The sequence below is a fragment of the Medicago truncatula genome, chromosome 6 (assembly GCF_003473485.1).
Source record: "Medicago truncatula cultivar Jemalong A17 chromosome 6, MtrunA17r5.0-ANR, whole genome shotgun sequence".
NCBI lineage: Eukaryota > Viridiplantae > Streptophyta > Magnoliopsida > Fabales > Fabaceae > Medicago > Medicago truncatula.
The window spans coordinates 13,095,237-13,106,612 of NC_053047.1; the positions used below are offsets into that span (position 1 = coordinate 13,095,237).

The 11,376-nt window shown below is 32.1% G+C and overlaps 2 non-coding genes across 2 annotated transcripts; both read left to right on the top strand.

Moving 5' to 3' along the window:
• Positions 1 to 5,431: 5,431 nt before the first annotated feature.
• On the top strand, positions 5,432 to 5,538 carry LOC112416182 (small nucleolar RNA R71). Its single transcript, XR_003006489.1, has one exon. It is a non-coding gene; the product is annotated as a small nucleolar RNA R71 (small nucleolar RNA).
• Positions 5,539 to 8,626: 3,088 nt separating this feature from the next.
• Positions 8,627 to 8,734, top strand: LOC112416188 (small nucleolar RNA R71). The gene has a single exon (XR_003006495.1). It is a non-coding gene; the product is annotated as a small nucleolar RNA R71 (small nucleolar RNA).
• Positions 8,735 to 11,376: the final 2,642 nt, after the last annotated feature.

An 11,376-nucleotide genomic window follows, 5' to 3' on the forward strand; every position in this document is an offset into this window, starting at 1 on the left:
GTGATTTTTACGATGTAAAATTTCGAACAATGAATATGTAAGTTAGTGAATGTCAAAATCTCTTTCTTAGCTTATATCAAATGAGTTTGAAATAACTTCTACTATTTGTAATTAAATTTCCAAAAAAATCTATTTTTAGGAATACAAAGAAAAAACCATTTTTTTAGAATCTAAAACAATCGGGCCCTTTATATTGGATTAAACGGGTATTTCTTCGTCATATTGTAAGAGTCTAAGTTATTTTATTAAAAAAGGAGTTAGGAAGATGAATCCTTTTAGTGATGAAACCTAAATTTCATCAGTTTTTATTTGGGTTTACTATGTTATGGGAGCATAACCTATTTCATTAAACTAATTTAAGGGGATCAATCTCACCCCCCACTTGTGGGGGTCTCAATTAAAATCAGGACTAAATCCTGTATAGACTCGCCTACCAAATTAACACTAAGGAGAATCAATCCTGAGACCTCGAGAGGAGGAAACTCCAAGATCACAAACTAACCATTAAGCCAACTTCATATGGTTATTTTCTGACATATTTTATTAATTAACTTGGACAACAATATTAGGAAAAGAAGGCTAGAGAGAGAGATATATCGAAGGGTAAGAGTAGAAAATTAATGTGGAAAGGGGGGACAAAAAAAAAGGATCAACTTGGTGGATTGCTTAGCTGGTGACAGAAAAATCTAAGGGTTAATCCACATGGTAGACAGAAGTAGATGTAAGTGTACATTCAAATCACATGCACACTCCCATGTGAATTAAACCTTTTGTCTACATGTAAAAATAAAATGCCTCTTGTAAATATAAAGTCAGCAAGATCCACAAAAATGTTACGTATTTAATGAATGCATATGCATAAGTTTTATTTGGGAAATTAGTGACTTTAGTCATTGAATGCAGAGAAATTGCTTAACAGTCTCTGAATGTAAATTTTAGAGACTAAAGTGACTAACAAAGTCTACATCAGAGACTAAATTGACTAACAGAGTCGGCATTCAGGGACCAAATTGACTAACGGAGTCTATATTCAAAGATTATTTAGCAATTTATCTGCATTCACAGATTAAAGTGATGATTCATTTCCCATTCAGGAATTAAACGATTAATATTCTGTTTTATTTGTTCTTGTAAAAATATTTTTTTATTATTTTTTTCTTTCTACATCTCACCAAAATGAATAGATGACAACTACACTCCCCAATTTTTTATTCTTATTTTCAGTAACTTCCTTGTCTGCAGGGTCAGTCTGCAGTGACATTTTTTTTTTTTTTTTTTTTTTTACCTTTAAAGAGTTTTAATTTGTTTCTATAAATAAAAAATGAAGTGAGTTTTGTTCCTTCTCCATGCGAAGCCAACGTTTTTCACCATAAGGTAAAATATGATTAACTCCTTATCATATGTTAAAATATATGGAGAATATCAAACTTTTATTATAAAGATATTTGTACGACAATAAAAAATGGAGGGAGTATGTGAGTGGTAAGGATTAATTCATTTTGAAAATATCAAAATAGAACACCCTATACAATTTTACAAATTAATTTAACTAGCTATGCTTCACTCAATAAGAAATGCGTAATTATTCTTTTAAAAAAATGCATAATTCCGTTTTAAAGTTTGTTTTTTACAAAAATAAATGATATTCACTCATTCAAATTGGCAGTATGTAAATTCGATAAAAACAAAAATGATGAATTTACGAACAAACTCGTAGCATTCATGCTAATAGCATAAAATGACAAATTACAAAAACCTACACATATGACTATATTCAAGTCTCCGGAATACCTAAGTCGTCGGATCTGCAACGTTGACGACGCCAAAGTCATTTATTCTGCACTAAATCTAAGTTGATCTGACAATCCTAACCGAACAAATACATGAACGAAACAAGAAAGAAAAACAACATCGCAGAAATACGACGAACAAAACAACAACGTCGCAATAAGACGATGAAATAACGAAAGAAAAGGCGAAATAGATGTGAAAATCACTTATTTCAATAAATGGAAAAGAGAAAAAACGAGTTAGAGAGGTTAATTAGGGTAAAAAATTTGACCCTAAATCACCCACCTTCAATGGATGAAGGAAAAAACTAGGATTTTGGTGACTGCTTACAAGAGAGAAGGAGAATAGAGGATAATCTTGTTAAAATACAGAAGAAATATAGGTTTTAATATTGCAATTTGCAATTAGTTGTAGCCTACCATTATAGTATTATCATATTATGCATTGACGTACTTTTCTGTTTGAGGCGATACATTGACGTACTTATCTACAAGAATTATTTAACAATATACTATTTTATTTTTTATTTCAAACAAAGAAATCTAGCATTTTATGCTTCTTTATACAACTATATTTTTCTGATTCACATAAACAAGTGCGTATGTGCATATGTCCTGAAAAAAATTGATTGACATATATGATTTTAATTACCGATAAATGTTGTTCAATTGATAAGGAGTTGACTCACCCGTAATTCTATTATCTCTCTCTCCAACAAGTCGGCCCTAGTTTTCTCTCTCTAGGTTTTCTCTCACAGTTTCTTCATTGAGGGGTGGTTTTGGGTCAATTCTTGACCTGAAATCACCCCTCTTCATCTTTTTCTCTCTATTTCAATCTAAATAAGTGATTTTCACATAGATCTAGATTTTTTTTTTCCTTTGTGATTTCATCATCTAAGTGTGGTGGTTTGTTGTTCATCGTCTTGTGCGGCGTTGTTTGATTTTCCATCTTCGTGCGGTGTTCATTTGATTCATATTGAAAGATCGATTATTCAATCAAAGATTTGGCCGTCAACGTTGCAGATCTGGAGGTCATGGATATTCCGGTCGCTTTAATTTTATCATATATTTTTGTACGCATTATGCCGTTATATGCTATTAACTTGGATGTTGTGAGTTTGTTCGCAGATTCATCCTGTACGTTTTTAGCGGTGTTGAATGATGTAATCTCTCGATTTAAATGAATGAATATCATTTTGTTTTTGTCAAAAAAAAGGAGTTGACTCACCCACAAAATCGTAAATTCAACTCTCTTTGTTGATCTTTCAAAAACAAAAAACTCTCATTGTTGATGCGATGGCCTCTTTGATGGCTGATCCGTAAGCATTATCAAGCGCTCTTTGAATGTTGAGGTCTTTGAGCCTCAATGTCCAACTCATCTAAACAATGGTTAAAAAAAACGATTTTAATATTTTTATGTTTTTTATCAACGAAAGGAAGATTAGAGATTATAATGGAGAGGAAGAAATAAGGGAGGGGAGATATGTTAAAATGTCATGTATTGTTTCGACGGATAGATTGAAGAAATTTTAATGCAAGAAAAGTATAAATTACATTTTTAAGCCATATAATATTTAAAGTTATATTAAATATAAGGATATTTTAGTCTAAACAAAAACAATTATTCTTTCCATTCCAAATATATATAATTTAACTAATAAGCAAACAAATTTACAATAATTATACTCATATAAAATATCAATGATAATATTTTTGTGAGCATAGCTCAATCGGTGGGGATATTATAATAGGCATGGGTTCAAATCTTGGATTCTCCATTTATTTGTCTTAACTGCATGAATTTCTAGTCACTAGATTATTTGAAGAAAAAAAAGTGTAAATGATAGTAGCAACACAAGAAATAGAGTGCATCTAATATAGATATGATCCAAAGGTAAAGCTTATTATTATTATTTTATTTTATTTTTTACAAAAATAAACGATATTCATTCATTCAAATTGATAGAGTACATCGATACAATACAATTCCAAAGTCGCTAAAAACAAAAATGATGAATCTGCGAACAAACTCACATCATCCATGTTAATAGCATAAAACGACAAAATACATATGCCTACAAATATGACTATATTCAAGTCTCCGGAATACTCATGTCTCCGAATCTGCAACGTTGATGACGCCAAAGTCATTGATCAGATCTACACTTGCTCAAAACTAGTCTTTCAACCTAAATCAAATAAACACCACACTAAGACGGAAATTCTATTAAAATATTATCGGACATTAAATATTGTTAACTATTTCCACCGTAATTCAAACCTTAATTCACCGCGTTAAGAGAGAAATGCATGTTGAGAAATGGTGTGGCTCCATTTTGTTTGTAGTCTGTCTACTTTGTTTTCCACTATATCTCATTTATTTTTATGGTGTACATGCATGTTGATTATGTGCATCTCAAAAAAAAATGATGGTTATTTTTTTTGTCAAGTAGTTTATTGGCTAGATTCACACACATTATGTGTGAAAAAGTGGAAAATCTAGAGTTCGAACCTCAGCTCATACGCAAATTATCTCTGATAGTGGTATCTACCAATTAAGCTACACTTTCGAGAAAAAAATGTTGGTTATTACTAATTGCTTTTTGGTATAATGAGATTGCTATGAATTGAATATATCCCTTACTTCATACACAAAATACGTATATGTACTCAACCACTGTTCCTTATCAGTTTTATTAAATTATATATTTCTGTAGTAAGCTGTCAATGCCGTTACATTATGGCATAGCATCCAAATTTTTTATTACGTAGTATTCTGCTGCGGATCATGCATAACCCTACGAATATCATATTATATAATATATTTTACAGGTTTAAAAATACAGTTCAATACAATACAACCTATCGTGTTAAAGATTTTTTTTACAGTTTTGGACTTAGTGGTATATATTTTGTAATCTTTTTTCTTTAGAAAATATATATCTGGTATATGTTAGGCTGTGAAATACCAAATATGGTGGACATATACGTATTGAGTCATTAATGCATCTTCTCTATCACTGATTTAAAAATTGATTTTTTTCTACAATTTCAATATTTTCTTGGGTTAGTATATATTTACTCTGTAATATCAACGATTTTCGGTTTACTCTTAGTAAAAAAAATTGTATAGATTTCAACTGTGAAATTTGAAGATTATTTGGTTTTAGACCTTCATGCATCAAATTACAAAAGAGTAGTGATATATGTACATTTGATTTTTAGGAGGTTTGTTATAAAAAATATGCTCGGGACTTTTAGCAACACTACCTAGTTGGCATTCAACACTAATATGGCCAAGTATTCCACAAAATTCACAAGGTGGTGAAACAAGAGCAGGTGTGACGACACTTACACTTAATTTATCAAATTTTTGAAGAAGTGTGTCCCCCTTAGCAGATAGATGATCAAGGGTAGAAACCTGGTACATACCTTCCTCTTTTTTAGAGGGTGGAGGAGTAACATCAGTGATAACTCTCTCACTTGTCCATTGATAGTGGTTTTGGGCCATGTCCTCGATCAAATCATATGTTCCTGTGTAAGTTTTATTCATCAAAGCTCCCAATGCAGCTGCATCAACATTCATTTTTGTGGTAAACAAAAGACCATTATAAAAAGTGTGGATAATAAGTCAATTCTCAAAACCATGATGGGGGCAAAGCCTAAGCATTTCTTTGAAATGCTCCCACACATCGTAAAGAGATTCACCATCTTTTTGAGTAAATTGTGTGATTTGACTCCTCAATTTAGCAGTTTTACTATGGGGAAAGAATTGGGAAAGGAATGCCTTCCTCATTTGGTCCCATGAAGTGATAGAACCAATTTGCAATGAATGAAACCAGGCACCAGCTCTATCCCTCAAAGAGAAAGGTAAGAGGTGCAGCCTTACGGCCTCTTGGTTTGCCTTCAAAGTTCCACTGAGTCTTAAAAAAATTAAAACATGAAGATTCGGATCCTCAGTGGGTGATTCGAAAAATTGATTTTGCTGCACTAGGTAAATAAGTGCATGCTTTATTTCAAATTTAATACCCTCAACTGTTGGGTACACAATAGCATCGTACGGCTCATTTGAAGATGTGATTGCATACTCTATGAGAGCACGTTTCTCAGCCATATCGTTATTATCTTCTTTGAGTCATGCCTGAAATCAAAACGGTTAAAGATAGAAAATAAATAATAATAATAATAATAATAAAATAAAATAAAATTAAAAAAAGGAGAAAGGGAGGGAGAGAGAAGAGAGAGAGAGAGAGAGAGAGAGAGAGAGAGAGAGATATATTATATATATATATATATATATAAAATAAAAAATAAAAAGATAAGAAAAGAAATAAAATAATTTATATATATATATATATATATATATATATATATATATATTATTTACTTGTATAATATATATATATTTTTTTTAGACTAACCACTATTAAAAAGATAATCAAATTACAATAAGTCCCCGGCAGCGGCGCCAAAAATTTGATGGGATAAAACCGCAAGTGCACGGTTCTACCGGTGTAGTAATAAAAGAGTATCGTTCTGACATGGAGGTATGAATTCAAGTAACTTTTAATAATGATTAGATGAAAGAGTTTTAGATAAAAAGTTGGATTTTAAAAGAAAATAAAAGAAAAGATAAAAGTCTTGGGATTATTGGTTCATCTAATTGACAAGTCCTTCACAAACCAAACTATTAAACTTATAACCTTATGTTAGACCTAACTTCTAAAGACAATTTCTCTTTTGTTCCTTTAGCAACCAAGCCTATTTCGCTGACTTGATTACTATTAGATTTTGGTCCTAAGTTGCAACCAAGCCTATTTCGCTGACTTGATCACAATTTAGAATCCTTGAAGTTCGAAACTATATGTCTCAAAGATTGTAAAGACTATTTCGCTGCCTTTACAATCTTTGTCTAAATTCACTTGTTCGAATATCAAAACTCCACTTTCGTTTTATGAATTGATATTTGAGATGATGGACGAACAATTATCCCTCCACTTTCGTTTCCACTGTTTGATAATGGTTAATCCATGTTAAAGCGGTGAATTTAGATTAGAGATTAGGGTTACATAAGATTAAGGTTTAAAACTTGGTTTGATTAGGATTATGTCATTAGACTTATCCAACAAACCTAAGACAAGAGAAGTCTACTCACTAATGTTCATCATAGACATGGAGAAGAAGAGAGAAAGCATAAAAGTAAATAACAAGAAAGTAAAGGAAAAGAAAAGAACTTTTATTAGAAAGACAATTTTCACATATTGAATTCCAAGAAAAGATGAATATTTGTGATGGCTAGCTACTCTATTTATAGTTTACATTCGACTTAAAATCTAAGCAATCACTAGAATGTTCCACAAGTAAACTAAAACAGAGTAGCTTAAAATCTAAGCAAAAGTAGCAAAAGTAATTCTAGAGGATGGCACGGCCGTGCCAAGCCTAGCACGGGTCATGCCAAGTTTCTGACTTGAGGGAGATATATTTTTGTCTCCGAATCTTCGTATTTTCGTACCGAATCAGCTCCAAAATTCCTTTCTTTTGCTCCAAGACTCAATCCATCAAATATTCGTTCCTGAAAATATAACAATATGCAATTGTAGTAAAATAGCTCAAAAAGAAAATAATATTACAATAAAATAAACTTAAATCTAAATAATACGAAACTAAATATTATATTAAAATAGATACTTTATTGACTCATCATAACCCTCCGCTGTCGTATTATGAGTTTGATACTTGTTAATTCATTATAAAAACGGTTAAATTATATTAGAAAATAGATTTACATAAAATTAGGGTTCGAGACTTGGTTTGATAGTGATTAGGTAATTAGACTCTTCCAACAATCCCAGGACAAAGAAGTCTACTCACTCACGTTCATTGAAGACATAGAGAAGAAGAAGAAGAAGAACATAAAATAAAATAAAGAAAATAAAGATGAACTTTTATTCAAAGAAACAATTGTCGCTTATTATTTCCAACAACAATTATAAAAGCTAGATGGCTACTCTATTTATGGTCTAACATTGACTTGAGCCCTAAGAAATAAATCACTAAAGTGTTGCACAAGAAACCATGGGCTCTAGGTCAGAAATACTAAAATAGGCAGCTTGTCGAAGAAGCAAAAGCAGCTTGTCCAAGATATTTTTATATAAGATCTTTATATTTTTGGCACAAATCAGCTCCAAATCTCCTTTCTTTTGCTCCAAGACTCAATCTTTCAAATATTTGTTCCTGAAATAAAATAACTTGCAATTGAAGTAAGCTTGACAAGAGAGTCATTCAAAAATCCAGTTTGAATCTTAAGCTCTTGGAGCTGCTTGGATTGATTTATAACATAATTTTTCATTAAAAATTCCAAGCTGGATTTTTGAGGGGCTTCTTGGTTGTTTGCATAACCGAGTGGTGTTGTTTGTCCAAAGGGATCTTGAGGAGTTTTATAAAAGTTTTGATTTGTCCTCATCCCTTAGTTATATTGGGCATAATTCATTTGCTCAATACCTTCAACAACACTACCTAGTTGACATTCAACGTTAGTATGGCCAAATATATCACAGACTTCACATGGAGGTGAAACAGAAGCAGGTGTGACCGCACTAACACTCATTTTGTCAAAATTTTTAAAGAGTGCGTCCACCTTAGCAGATAGATGTTCAAGGGAAGAATTTTCGTACATACCTGCCTCTTTTTTAGAGGGTGAAGGAGCAACAATAATGATGTCCCTCTCATACCTGTAAGTTTTATTCATCAAAGCTCCACCTGCAGCTACATCAACATTCATTTTTGTGGTATACAAAAGACCATTATAAAAAGTGTGAACAATAAGCCACTTCTCTAAACCATGATGGGGGCAAAGCCTAAGCATTTCTTTGAAACGCTCCCACGCATCGTAAAGAGATTCCCCCATCTTTTTGAGTGAATCGTGTGATTTGATCCCTTAATTGAGCAGTTTTAGAATGAGGAAAGAATCGGGCAAGAAAAGCTTGCCTCATTTGGTGCCATGAAGTGATAGAACCAACTTCTAATGAATGAAACCAATCACTAGCTCTATGCTTTAAGGAAAAAGGAAAGAGGTGCAACCTTATGGCCTCTTGGTTTGCCTTCGAGGTTCCACTGAGTCTTAAAAAAGTTGAAATATGAAGATTTGGATCCACAGTAGGTGATCCGAAAAGTTGATTTTGTTGCACTAGTAAATAAGTGCAGGTTTTATTTCAAAATTGTCCTCAACTTTTGGGTACACAGTAACAGCGTATGGCTCATCTGAAGATGTGATTGCATACTCTCTGAGAGCGCACTCCTCAGCCATATCGTTATTATTATGTGTGTTTCATCCTCTTTCACGGAATAACCTTTCAATCTCAGGAACGAATTCTCTAAGACTTACGGTTCTTCGCATTCAAGAATAAAAAAACTCCAAAAGTTGAAGGCAAAAAGAAAAAGAAAAATATTATATATATATATATATATATATATATATATATATATATATTCCAGTCTTACCACTATTAAAAAGTTAATCAAATTGCCTAACTCCCCGGCAGCGGCGCCAAAAACTTGATGTAGTAAGTCCGCAAGTGCACGGTCTACCGATGTAGTAATAAAGAGTATCGTTCTGACATGGAGTTATTTATTCAATTAACTTTCAACAATTATTAGAAAAGAGTCTGAATTGAAAAGTTTGGATTTTTAATTGAAATAAAATAACAATAATAAAAAGTGTCTTAGGATTATTGGTTCGTCATGGTGACAAATCCTTCACAAACCAAACCTAAACTTAGAACTTTATGTTGGACCTATTTTCTAAAGACAAGTTTCTCTTTAGCCTATCACATCTCCTTTCGGTTTCAGTGAATGTGTTCCTCTAACAACCACGCCTATTCTCATGGTTAATTGCTATTAGAATCCTTGAAGAACGAAACTTTCTTGTCTCAAGGTTTGCTAGACTATTCTCATGTTTCATCCTTGTTTAATTTCACTTGTTCCAATATCAAAACTTCTTTTTCGATGCTTCTCTTTGATATTTGTGATGATGAATTAACAAGTACTAACCCTCCGCTGTCGCATTATGAGTTTGATACTTGTTAATTCATTATAAAAACGGTGAAATTAGATTAGAAATTAGATTTACTAAAATTTGGGTTCGAGGCTTGGTTTGATAGGGATTAGATCATTAGACTCATCCAACAATCCCAAGACAAAGAAGTCTACTCACTCACGTTCATTGTAGACAGAGAAGAAGAAGAAGAAGAAGAAGAAGAAGAAGAAGAAGAAGAAGAACTTAAAATAAAATAAAGAAAATAAAGATGAACTTTTATTCAAAGAAACAATTGTCACTTATTATTTTCAAGAAAAAAAGATGATTATACAAGCTAGATGGTTGCTCTATTTATAGTCTAACATTGACTTGAGCCCTAAGAAATAATCACTAAAGTGTTGCACAAGAAACCATGGGCTCTAGGTCAGAAATACTAAAATAGGCAGCTTGTCGAAGAAGCAAAAGCAGCAAAAGGACAATATGGGGCACGCCCATGCTTATATTTTGGCGAAGGATCTTCAAATTCTTTGCCCAAGATATTTTTATATAAGATCTTTATATTTTTGGCACAAATCAGCTCCAAATCTCCTTTCTTTTGCTCCAAGACTCAATCTTTCAAATATTTGTTCCTGAAATAAAATAACTTGCAATTGAAGTAAAATAGCTCTATAAAGGAAATAAAAACATATTAAATCTAAATAAAATAAACTTAAATATTATATAAAAAACACTAATTATTGACTCATGATGTATTATAAGACAATGAGTGATTTGTTTTTGACATATAAGACAAGCAATGATGAGAAAAGAAAAAACTCAACATTTACACTTTGAAAATAGATATTTAAATATTTTTTATCTTTAGATGAAGTGGTAAATCATCTGAAACACATACTTTAAATATATTTTTTATCGTTAACAACCATAGTACCACCCACTATGACCTTGTATTTTGATCGGTGTTGATAGGTGGTGTAATTTATGGAAATGTTTCTCATAAACCCTCTAAACACTTGGGACTTCACATGTGTGAGAAGACGGAGTAGATTGGTCAAAGTCATGGTTATTGTTAGGTAACTAATCATGGTTAGGCAGTCAGGTAAATGGTAGGATCATCATGGTTGGATAACGGGTAAGTAGAGTGATCACCATGGTTTATAGCTGGGTAAACGATGGGAGTAATGGACTTATAAAATATAAATGTTTCGTAAAACCCAAATATGAGAAATCCAAATTATGATAATATATAGCATTGGTTGAGAATTGCGGTGGATTTTTTTTTTTTAAAGGAAGCTCCCTTAGAAGATTAAAGACCCCGATAGTTTCACTATACCTTGTTATATCGGGAAACCATTGATCTGGAGTTTTACTATCCCTAATGTGATATACGAACATGCCTCAACCTCATCTCAATGTCACGGTGAATTTTGTGATATTGTATATGGAAGAGAATTATGATTGTCCACTTCTTCTTCTTAGTCAATCCTTCTTAGCAACTTCAAGGTCTTCTACAATGTGTTTAAGTATATGAATATCAACAAGGAAGAGGCT